Source organism: Hemicordylus capensis, chromosome 3 (genome assembly GCF_027244095.1).
Source record: "Hemicordylus capensis ecotype Gifberg chromosome 3, rHemCap1.1.pri, whole genome shotgun sequence".
Classification (NCBI taxonomy): Eukaryota; Metazoa; Chordata; class Lepidosauria; order Squamata; family Cordylidae; genus Hemicordylus; species Hemicordylus capensis.
Genome location: NC_069659.1, coordinates 250863398 through 250876384, shown reverse-complemented (window position 1 = coordinate 250876384; position 12987 = coordinate 250863398).

Below are 12987 nucleotides of genomic sequence, written 5' to 3'. Positions count from 1 at the left end.
TTATTTTTAACGAATGCTTTAATTCTTCTGGTATTTATTTTAACTTTTTTGTTTGTTTGCTTGATGTAAACTGCCCAGAGATGTAAGTTTTGGGCGGTATAAAAATATGTTAAATAAGATAATAAATAAGCAAAAGGTACATCTCCCTGCCCCAAGAAGTTTACAGTCTACATCCCCATTAATTTTCAATATGTGAGGATATTGAATTGCTGAATGTAGCTGATACTGTTGAATATAGATGATGGCCATAAAAACACTCAAAACACCATAGCGCCTCCCAGGGGGAAAGACTTTTGCAGTTGGGCTCAGGAATTAAGAGGCAAGATAACAAACCTCAGTGACTCACATCCAGGCAATAGTTCTAACAAAATTAAGCAGTCTTTTAGAGTACCCCCAGAGTAATACTTTTGCATAATTTAGTCTGCATGTCAGCCATTGGATTCAAATATGGGCCACAGCTTAATCAAACTGTTGAAGGATCTGACATGCATAATCATACTAACTTTCTAGACCTCCTTCAGTGCAGATAATTCCTGGGGCTGCAGAGATGGTTCCCCACTTCCCTCTGGGCAGACTTCATCTTCTGGGCAAACTCCACACTGACTGTGTAGCGGTCAGAGTGTTGGGCTAGGATCAGGGAGACCTAAGATCAAATCCCCATTCAGCTATGAAACTGACTGACTGGATGACTTTGGCCTAGTCACTTAGCCTAACTTATCTCACAGGATTGTTGTGAGGATAAAAAAAAACCATATACACTACTCTGGACTTCTTGGAGGAAGAGTGGTGTTAAAAATGTAAATATCAAATAAACAGGAGTCCCTCTAACAGTTGCCACACATCCATTGATGTGCTGAGGAAGGCCTGCCTGAGCTGTCCTCCTTCTACCAAGACTATGTGGGTGACAAAAGCATACCCCAAGAGTGTTCCATTCCCTGTCCAAACCTACTATCTCTGAGGGGGATTGGTCTAGGAAATGCCCTCCCCCTTCAGTTGGTGTTTCAAGGTGCTTATCAATCTTCCCCCTTTCTAAATTCCCTTCTGCATGTACTGTTCCAGTTAGCTGTGACCAGTTAATTGGTTAATTAATTAACTACTACATTTGCACCGCTAGGTAAAACTACTTTCCCAATTTTATACTTCAGGTAAAGTAAATTTGTGCCGTCGAGTTGGTGTCGACTCCTGGCAACCACCGAGCCCTGTGGTTGTCTTCGGTAGAATACAGGAGGGGTTTACCATTGCCTCCTCCCACACAGTATGAGACGATACCTTTCAGCATCTTCCTATATTGCAGCTGCCCAATATAGGTGTCTCCCATAGTCTGGGAAATGTACCAGCGGGGATTTGACCCAGCAACCTCTTGCTCCCTAGGCAAGTTACTTCCCTGCTGCACCATTAGGTGCAGCAAAAAGCCCCAAACCATGGCAAATAAACAAACTGTCCCAAGGCCAATGCAGGTAGGATATCCCTTCTTGGTCACATAGAAGCCAACCAATCCTGTACTGAATACAAGAGTGTGCACTACAGGTGCTGAGCTGAAACGCGCTCAAGCAGAGCTTTGGCCATTAAGTATCCCATTGAGCCTCACCTCTCCATTAACCATGTTGTATGATGCTGCCCAGCTGGCTATTAATACTGGCCACTGCCTCCACTCTTGCTCATGCCAAGTCAGTCTCCCCCACACTGCTGGCATGGAAATTTTGGGTAGGGGTGAGTGATGTTACTTAAAAAGAGACAGAGGTAATTAATTCCTGGACAACACAACTAACATCAGTTAAAAATCCAGATGACTCCAGCTTGCCTGGGTTAGGGATTCAGATACGTCAAGCTTGAGCTTCATATGGCTTTTAACTATTCCTGTGCTGCTCTACTCTCATCATGCCCTCTAAGTCATATCAGTCTTAAAAAAATAAAAATAAAAAAATAGCAGGTCATAGTTCTTGCAACTAATTTAAGATTTTCAACAGAATCGCTTTTAGCTGATTAATCAATTGATCAATGACATTTAAATAAATGTACACATTGCATAACCCCAAGGAAGCTGACTTTTGGAGACTCTTAAGAAGGTGACCACTTTCCTTCAGTGAGGAAGAACTTAACATTCAGTAAACAGAAGTTACCACTCAGTGGTAGAAAGAAAAGCCATCTCTAAGAGATATTCCTCACTATATTTTGGAATCTAGAATATTTCTGACACATTAATACCAAAACCAACCAAAATAAATAAGTTCAAGGCCTATCACTATTGTGAAATGCTTCTGCCTTTTTTTTTTAAAAGTACCAACATTGATTTAACTGTTGGCCACCACTACCTTTCTTGTTAGGACAAAAACAATTTCATACTGAAAGCAAACTATTTGCTGAATTTGAATATAATTTACAAAAGAAAGCCATCTTTAATTCCACTTTTGGTCCAGTATGTCCAGGAAGAAAGGAATCGGAGTGTCCTTGAGGGCTTTCATGACAATACATTTTTTAAAAGGACCATGTCACAGAGTGTGTTGTGGTCTGCTACACTTAATTGGGAGAAGGCACATTTTAATATGTAATTCAAACTTGATCAATACATTATTGATTACTACAGGTGTTTTTAATAGTGCAAGGTTTCACTTTTAACAATGTTGGCAAAAACAATTCCCAGTACCTTTCTTAATAAATCTTAGGAGCAATATGCAAACCCCAAAGCTCCCCTTCCATCTCAATATGCCCAGAAATTGCCACAGTAACTTGAGAGAACAGAAGAGGGAAAGCATCACTGGACCTTTGCCTACATGCTGGCCAAGCACAATAGCGGCTTCCCAGAGCCCACTCCTAGCTAGAGACATCTACAGATGCAGACAAACTTCTAGAGAAGAACTGAACAGCTTCACCCTCCGACTATTGTTGAACTACATGCACCATCATCCACTGTGGCTGGGAGCTGGAATCTTAACAACAGCTGGAGAGCTGAAGCTGTGCCCCCCTGTTCTAGATGGTAAAGTGGACCACCTGTGTTTATTCCACTTGTCAGTTAGGCCCTTGCCACAGGTGAGCAGATGGTGGTGGGAACAAGGTGGCAAATGGTGGCTGATGGATGGATGAGTAGCAGCAAAGTGATCAGTGGGTGGAAAACAAAAGTAAAACTCTCTTGATTATTCTTTGTTGCTAAAGAGCAGGGAGAAACTCAGTTTGGACGACATGCATCCCATAGGGTATTATCTTAGATTCCCTCTCAAAAAGTAGTAGCAAAGTGCTTCTTTTCGGTAGTGTGTACCCTGCCATTGCTTCCTTCCTGCACTATGTTTGATGGGAAATGCTCTTAAAGCATTTAAATGCTCTTAAAGCTGCTGCTGGCCCCTTATAATTTGTATCTAATGATAGAAGATAGTTTGCTTCTTAGTGTTAACTTGTTTGTCCTAATAATAAGAGCCATGGCCAGCAGCCGAAATCAATTGCAGCATATATTTTAAATAAATCACTGTTGTTCACTTTGGTGTATCTGCACCTGCTCGGATGAAGTACTTTGCTGCTAAGTTATGGCCAGAGTAAATTACTGCTGTTTAAGGAGGTCGCTTCCAATATACCTTTAATTTCTAAGATGAAAGGTGCTTGGACTTAAGCCTGACGGCAATTACATTATGTGTTCTGGAAGCCTTTCACCTTAAACCTAATAGGTTGTAGTTATCACTGGAAAAGCAAAGGCACTCTGTCCATGATTAAGTGCACTTTATCATACTTATCTATAAAAAATGTATACCCCACTTTATTATTTTAATAGGTCATAAAAGAGGCTGACCAAAAAAAAAAAAAAAAATAAAAATCCCCACAGTAAAATTATATTGAAGATGGGCATCAACAACAATATTGTTTCTGCATATTGGCAGGATGAATCAGAGTTTTCCTAACTCCTTTTTTTTCTGCTCAACATCCTTTAGCATCATTCTTCACCCATTGCTTTCCAGGCAGCAGTACCTTCTAAAGATGTCTGAGGTAAGGGAGTGGAGTTGAGCAGTGAACATTCATTCACATTTTCTTGATTATAATTTTACTTGATGTTCTAGAACTGAGCACTAGGACTAGCTCAGTGCTTTGTTAGCCAGGATGTCAGCCACTGAAAATACGCTATAAGGGCTAATGAGTCTGAGCTCCAATTAAACCCTTTCCACTTCTAATGTTGTATTTTATAGTGAACTATAAATAGACATGGAAAAATAAGGCAAGTTTTCCAAAAGATCTCTGAACTTGGAGGTTCCAACCTCGAATTGGTATGTTAAGGGATGCCAAAGGACAGATAGTAACTGATTCAGAGAAGATCAAACAGAGACGGAAGGAGTATACTGAAAATCTGTACTGTAGGGACATCAACATCCAAGATACTCTAGTCTAGAAGATATTCCCTACTTGCAAGAACCTCTAGTATGGGAAGATGAAGTTAGATCAGCACTCCGGTCATTACCAAGTCGGAAGGCTACAGGAATTGATGGAATAGCTATAGAAATATGGCAGGCAACAGAAGAAGAATCAATTAGGCTCTAACCAAACTATGCCAGCAAATTTGGAGAGCGACACAGTGGCCAACAGATTGGAAGAGGTCAGTTTACATACCCATACCAAAGGAAGGAAGCCCAACAGATTGCACAAACCATCGCACAATATCCTTAATTTCACATGCTAGCAAAATAATGCTCAGGATCATCCAACGTAGATTAGAGCCCCACGTGGAAAGGGAAATGCCAGATGTTCAAGCTGGTTTCAGAAAAGGCAGAGGAACAAGAGACATCATTGCTCACCATCATTGGGTAACTGAGAAAGCCAAAGAATACCAGAAAGAAGACAATATGTGCTTTACTGACTACAGAAAAGGCTTTGATTGTGTTGACCATGTCAAGTTGTGGAATATCCATAGGGAAATGGGTGTCCCAGAACATTGGTCTCATGAGAAACCTATACAAAGGACAGGAAGTCACAGTCCAGACAGAACATGGTGAAACAGACTGTTTCCAGATCGGCAAAGGAATAAGACATACTTTTTCCTTTATTCAATTTATATGCTGAACAGATACTGAGAGAATCTGGATTGGAAGGAGCATGGTTTTAAAGTTGGAGGAAGAAACATCAATAACCTTACACCACTCTGATTAACTGAGAATGCGGGTGATCTGCAAGTTCTAGTAATGAAAGTCAAGGAGCACAGTGAAATAATGGGACTACAACTAAATGTAAAGAAGACTAAACTAATGACAATGGGTACAGCCATCAGCTTCAGAACTGACAATGAAGATATTGAAGTGGTGGACAGCTTTTGCCTTTAGGACTGACAATCAACAGTAAAGGATCCAGCAGTCAAGAAATATGCCGCAGACTAGTCCTTGGTAGGGCAGCAATGAAGGCCTTGGAAAGGATATTTAGATGCTGTGACATGTCGACACCTACAAAGATTAGAATCATTTGGACAATGGTTTTCTTCGTGATACTCTGTGGAAGCGAAAGCTGGACTTGGAAGAAGCAAGACAGAAAAAGCATTGACACTTTTGAACATTGGTCCTGGAGAAGACTTTTGAGGATACCATGGACAGTCAGGAAAACAAAAAAAATGGATCACAGAACAAATCAAACCAGAATTTTCACTTGAGGCACAAATGACCAGGCTCAAACTATCATACTTCGGACACATTATGCGAAGACCCAGCTCCCTTGAGAAGTCTATAATGCTGGGAAAAGTTGAAGAAAAGAGAAGAAGAGGATGACCAGCAGCAAGGTGGACAGACTTGATTTCGACAGCAATGAATGCACCCCTGAGAAACCTTAGATGCCAAGTTGAAGACAGATCATTCTGGAGAGAATCTATCTATGTGGTCGCTAAGAGTCGACACCGACTTGACAGCACTTCATCAATCAATCAATCAATCAGATACTGTGTCTTTAAAATAAGTGTAACATGAGAATAGAAATATATGCCTCTGTCTTGAGAGACAGTGTGTGACAGTCCTGCTAATTCATAGAGCCGTACTCATACTAACATGATGGGCAGCCTTTGAGAGGTTGAAAACCCATCATGTTTGCAGTTACTCAATGGGAACAAAATCACAAACTGATTTTTTGTGATTTTAACAGTCGTTTTAAGAGTCATTTTCTGTGTAGTCATGGCGGGTCATATACTCATAGAATGCTATGTAGGTTTTACAGATTGCATGGTGTGTGGTCAGATGTTGCCAAATGTTGGCTGACATACAGAGCAAGGATACACCGGTGCACTGAAAGAGAAGCCTAACAGAACTTCCCAACTAACTGCTCTGGTGCAGTGGAGAAGCAGTCATTGTTGATGCCCTCCCTTCCCTAGGAAGCCGTATGTGCCACCTGAAACTATATCCCCAAGGGCTGTGGACCCCTCAGGGGCACATTTTGGGTGGCAGAGAAGTTTTCCAGGGGAAGGGGAAGGCATCAAAATTGCCATTTCTCTGTTGCACTGGTGTTGGGAAGTTCCTTTAGGCTGCTCTCTCACTGCAGCGGTACATCCTTGTCCTGTTGTATGCCAGCTGGTGAGACCGAGAGTCGTGATACAAACTTGTAGGAATTTTCCTTTATTTCACATTTTTATTTGAAGACTGCTCTCTCTCTCTCTCTCTCTCTCTCTCTCTGTGTGCATCATAAGCATATATTTTATTACCTGTATGAGGCAAGTTTGGTGGATCCCTTATTAATGCTTAAGCTTAATGTGGAGTGTTAAGCTGCAACTGTAGGTTTTGATTGATTGACTGATTGGTTGATTTCTATACTGCCCTTCCAAAAATGGCTCAGGATGGTTTACACAGAGGAATAATAAATAAATAAATAAAGATGGATCCCTTTCCCCAAAGGGCTCACAATCTAAAAAGAAACATAAGACAGACATCAGCAACAGTCACTGAAGGTACTGTGCTGGGGGTGGATAGGGCCAGTTACTCTCCCCCTGCTAAATAAAGAGAATCACCAGGTTTTGTTGTTAACCTGAAATTTATGAGCTTCAGTTTAACACAGATGTGTCTTTCCTTTTCCTCAAATCCTAGAGAGTCACTGGAGTCAAAGTAGTTTTGTCACAAAGTCTTGTCACATTTCATTCTAATTTGGCTAATTTGTACCAGCAACAATCAGTATGGACATGATTATAGTTGATTTTGAGTTGGTGGGGTTCTACCAAGTCAGTGTGCCAGTGAACATCAAAAGCACCTTCAGAATTATTGACACTACCCCCCCTCCCGCCGCCGCCTGGCCCCAGTATAATGTACCAATAAACTCAGCTATTTTTTGGGGCACTCTGAGAGGGTCTGCTCCTCACAAGAATGGGAGATTTTTCCAGTTGTCTCTTCTGTATCAACAACACTTGTTGCTCATTAATTGGGCATTTTTCCTGTTTATTAACATGCCTGCAGTCTAATATCTCCAAGGTTTCCAGGAAGAAATATATGGCTCTTTTCTTTGCAGTCTCCATGGCCCATTCAAAACAACTCTACAGGGTTCTTTTATATGTTTGCCTTTAGCACTTTTTTTTCAGGAGGTGGAGATTTATTAAAGGTGACCAGCAAATCTGACATCTTATTACAAGTCAGATATCTTTTAAAGTGTTATATCGTCTAAGGACACTGGCTTAAATGGCCTTAAATGGCTGAAGCTTCAGTTCTATGCACACTTAGTTGACAGAGAGTCCTGTCAAACTCAGTGGATTATATTTCCAAGCAAACATGCATAGGAGGACAACAGGGTTGCAAGCATCTTAAACCTAGCTTGACTGAGGACAAACATCCAAGCTCCAATTCCATTTTGTAGACATAAAGCCATTGTTCAGAAGCAATTCTGTTCAGAAGACCTTCTTGATCTCTACAATTTACATTTATTTCACAGCTCTCTCCATTTCATTACAAGACTTATCTGAGTTTCCTCATATGCTTGGTGAGGACAAGTGGTCCTTTATGTGGTTGATTATTGGCTCATGAAAAACATTACAGCTTGAGCAATATGACTAGCTAGCCATAGGGCTTCTCAGAGTTCCTGAAGTACTTGACTGCTCTGAATTCCAATACTGCTCTGTTAGCCAGAGACCTAGCTCCAGAACTCAATGGAAGAACACATGCTTTTTGTGTGAAAAAGTCCCAGGTAAAATCTCTGACATCTCCACAACGGGCTGGGAAAGAATTAGAAAGCTGTTGCCAGTAAGTATAGCCAGTATTGAACTAGATGGACACATTGTTTGATTCAGTATAAGGCAGCTTCCTACAATGCATATTTCTTGAACTTTATTAATACAAGCTTCCTTTGTGTATATTAGATTTAGTACTATGAATCTTTTGTACAGTATGTTGACACTAATTTGTATATTGAGGTGTGTCTTTCATAGTGATCATTCAGACTAGGGATGTGCATGAATCGTGTTTCGAGACGCGATTCAGGACACACCCTCTGCCCCTTTAAAACAGAGGAGAGTGGGTGCATACCTGCTCCTCCTTCACTCACTGCCACTTCCTGAATTGGCAGCACTCCTCTCAGCTATCTAATGTGTATGTGTGGAGGCCATGTGTGTGCTGGCATCGCATGGGGGCAGCTGAGGGAGAGCACTGCTGGCATGTGAAGATAGCTGGGATGAGTGCCGCCAATTCAGGAAGTGGCGGTGAGCAGCAGAGGAGCAGGTATGCACCTGTTCTCCTCCGTTTTTAAAGGGGCAGAGGATGTGATACATGCACATCCTTAATCCAGACATTTTGGCTTAAGCACTTCTGGAAACAGATACCTCCTAGGCTTGACCCTGCAGTTATACTGAAGTGTAATTTTGGGGGTTGTACAAAGTATTTAAGCACATTATTTTTGAATTTAAGATGTTATAATTTGTTATCTCCATCAGGTACACAATGTTAAATACTTAACACTGCCTTATTTTAGATAACCTTATTCCAGGCTGTTAGATTTAGCAGTTCTGTTGACTCCCCCCAATCCTGCCATTAAATTGTGGGATTCCAGCAGTGATATGGTCTCTTTTGAACACTGTCTCTGCAAAGAAAAAGTACAATCAATATAACAGTGCAGGTGATGCCACCTCCTGGGTACCTTGATGTATTGCAATGGCATCTTGAAAATAGAACATGAAGGAAGTTTTTGCTCACTGTTTTTGCTGCGTCTCTTGGGAAGTGGCTTGCTCACTAGTGGCTACCTTTCAGATAACACAGTTCAAGACCTGCAGTCTAACAGATGATGCTTGGGCCCACTGCTGCTACTGCAGTTTCTACTAACGGTAGGATGAAGGGAGTCGTTAATGGACCATCCTATCTACAGGATGCTTTTGACAGTGGGAAGGAGGTGGGACTTCCAGCTCTTTTTGATAAAGATTATTGTAGCATCTACAGCTTATAGAAGGAAGAAATTCAACAGGTTCAGCTTTTTTCACATGGAGATGTGTAACAGGGCAAATTATACACTTGAATTTTCTGTCTTTCATGCAACTCTTTGCTTTTCTGAGCAAAGAAGCTTCAGCCTGAGGGCAGTCTACCACTATCCTTGTTAATTGTGGCTCATGGAAGCCAATCTGCTGCCTGGCTTCCTCATACTTCCAGAACAGTAGTGGGAAATAGTTTTGTAATCCCCCTGTTGCTCTTTGAAAAGACCAAAGCAGTGAAAATGTAGTGGTGATAACAAAAGCTTAATCTTAAGTAGAGAGGTGTGATCCTTAATAGGGAATAAGTCCCCCTAAACATAGTGGGACTTTCTTCTGAGTAAACATGCATCAGTTTGTACTGCCAGGTCATAGGCATGGTAGGAGGCCATATGTTATAAATTGATGCTGTGATTAAATATGCCCACTCCTTTGTGATTATAGGAGAAGCATTTTTTTGTATCCAGAAACAAAATTTATCTCCCTTGCAGCCAGCATGCACCAATCAGATAATATGTTCTACTTATGGATCCCATTGAACTCAAAAGGGGCTTACTCAGAAATAAATGTTCACTGCAGTCTTACTCTGAGTGCTAGATTCTTCAGCCTGGCGTGTTTTTGGAGCAAGTTTACTGACTTTGAAGATAGCCCCCAATGTACAACACTTGATGGGTTCCGCTTGCAGATGCAATGTGTGGTTGGGCTAGTCAAACTGTTTATTCAGTAGGGGTGTGAAGGAATCAATTTTTTGCAATTGGATTTGAGCTTGAATAGAATTGCAAAAACTTGAATTGATTCATCAAAAGCCGCCAGTTTGGCTGCCTGCTTCAATGAATCAACCTCGGATCACTAGAACCAATTCAAGTGATTCAACCACCATCTTGAGACCAATTTTTCTGGGAAAAACTGGGGTCAAAATGGTGCCATTTTCCCGGGGAGAGCTGGTCTACCAATTGGGATCAGCAGATAGACCAGCCGTCAGTCTGCCTTGAAGGACTGGTCTACCCGGGTAGACCAGTTCCGAGGTGGACAGATGTGCCAAGTCTGGAGCAGAGGGCTGGTTTACCCACCAAACCCAATTGGTAGACTAGCTTTCCCTGGTCGGTGGGTAGACCAGCCTGTTGCTGTGGACTTAGCATGTCAGCCCGCCTTGGAGGACTGGTTGGGTAGACCAGTCCTCTGAGGCAGGCTGATGCACAAAGTCCAGTGTAGAGGGCTGGTCTACTTGCCGACTGGGGAGAGCTGGTACACCAATTGGAGTTCATGGGTAGACCAGCCCTCTGCTCTGGACTTGGCACATCAGCCCACTTTGGAGGACTGCTCTACAAATGAACTAAATTGGTAGACCAGCTCTCACTGGAATAAAGCACCATTTTGAGGCCCATTTTCCCAGCAAAATCGGCCTCAAAATGGGCCTACTTTGAATCACCCAAATCGATTCAGGTTGAACTGGGGGTGATTCTCCTCAACCCCAAATTGGGCCTTCTATTTCAAGGACGATTCAATTCGGGGTCAGATTTGTGAGTTATCCTCAATTTGAGGTTGAATTGAATTGCACATCCCTATTGTACATCCAGATCTTGAATAAATTCTGACTCTTATCAAATTGATGGGCTCTTTTTCTGCTCAGACTGTCTTCAGTTTTTCTGATCCAGTGGATCTAGTCATCTTCTCACCCATAGCTGCTACAGCACCAGAGTATAAAAGCGTGACTGTCTACTGCTAGCTTTCTGCCGCCACATTTCTAGTTCTTTCTTCTTTTGCTTTTTTGTACTTGTGCCCTTCCATTTTTATATATTTGAACATGGATTAAAATGTCAATTGTCTCTTAACAACTGTGTTCATACTTCAGTTAAAACTAAGCTGTTGGAACCCTTCTCTTCAAGAAAGGCCACAAGTATAAGAGAGAAGAGAGATGAAGGATCCCCGAGTCTAGAGCGGTAAGGTGTGTGTGTGTGTGTGTGTGTGTGTGTGTGTGTGTGAGAGAGAGAGAGAGAGAGAGAGAGAGAGACAAGGGAGTGACACTCCAGGCTAGAGAAAGGGACTATTATTAGCTTCATTCACCTACCCCTTTCGTGGAGGTGGGGGTGTGGGAACCAAATAACCACAACACAATAAACTTGCCTGGGGAAAATTGTTAATGGTTGCATATGACCCTGTTGCTACTGGTTGCATATGGCTGTCAGGTAACTCAAGCTTGTACAGGTGTTTCCCCCAGAAATTAATCCCCCCCAAATTTTTATGGGGCTGAATTTAGGTTAGTCCCTAAAGATGAAGATGGGCTGTATGGTGTCATAGGAAAAAGAAAATAAAAAAGTCTTATGACTATTGTATTAGAGTAAACATATTAACGCTAAACATGTTGTATTTGATTAACCGCCCTGAGCCATTTTTGTAAGGGTGGTATATAACTAAATAAATAAATATAATTTAATGTATTTGCATAAATTATCATTGACTGTTGAGTGTGCTCTACCCTACTTCTAATCTCTCAATATTAAGAAGTACAGGGATTGCAATGATTTCATTTGTGAAATCGTTGAAAGATGTGCAACGATTTCATTTCCTTTGGATGAGAAAGCACTGGAGACTTATGGTATCCTTGTAGATTTTCAGGTGTACTTTTTCTATGTCAGTTAATGCCTCCCGCCATCTGTACCAGCCAGACACCCTGCCCACACCAGGTTGCACACAGTTCTTAGCTTGATCTGTCTAGCTACACCCTCTCAGCTCTCTGTCTCTGGCTTTGTCCACATTAGCCTTTCCCCCACCCCCCAGAATGGGCATCAATAATTCATTCAGTTATTACTACGACGACGACAAAGAAGAAAAGTTATATACCACTTTTCAACAAAAGTTTTCGAAGTGGACTACTCCAGTTCTATTTTGTCAAAATGGAAACAACAACAGATGAGGCTGTCGTGGAGAATTAATTCTGTGGCTGTTATTTGCTCTTCAAATGTTTGTCATGCTGTGCCTTATTTATCATTATAATGATTATAATGATTATCATAATGTGCTTCATTTAGAGCTATTACCCTGATTTAACAACAGAGTCTTGCGGTGACATAAAGAGTAACACATTTATTAGTCTTCAAGGTGCCATAAGCATCTCTCTCTCTCTCTCTCTCTCTCTCTCTCTCTCTCTCTCTCTCTCTCTCTCTCTCTCTCTCTCCTGCCGCAGACTAATATACACCCCCGAAAGTGGAGATCTTTATTTATTAATAAATCCCTATAGATTTTGTTTCATATATATATATATATATATATATATATATATATGGGGATTTTTAATTTTTTTTGGCCAATGTTGCATTTGATTTTTTTTAAAAAATGTGAAAACGAACAACAACCAAATTCTTTTCCATCCTCCAATGCTTGCAGAGCCTCTGTGGCTTCTAAGAATTGTGTCAGAGCTGCAGCAATGCTGCTCCCATTATTTCCAATGAGAGCGAGGCTGATGCAGCTCTGATGCAATTTTTAGGAGTCACAGAAGCACTGAAAGCTTGGAAGGATGCAGTTTGAACTCATGTGGAGCCAGTGTGTGTGCACCTCCCTCCCTCCCTCCCCTGGGTTGCATACTGTGCTGTATGTAAGCCACTGAGAATAAA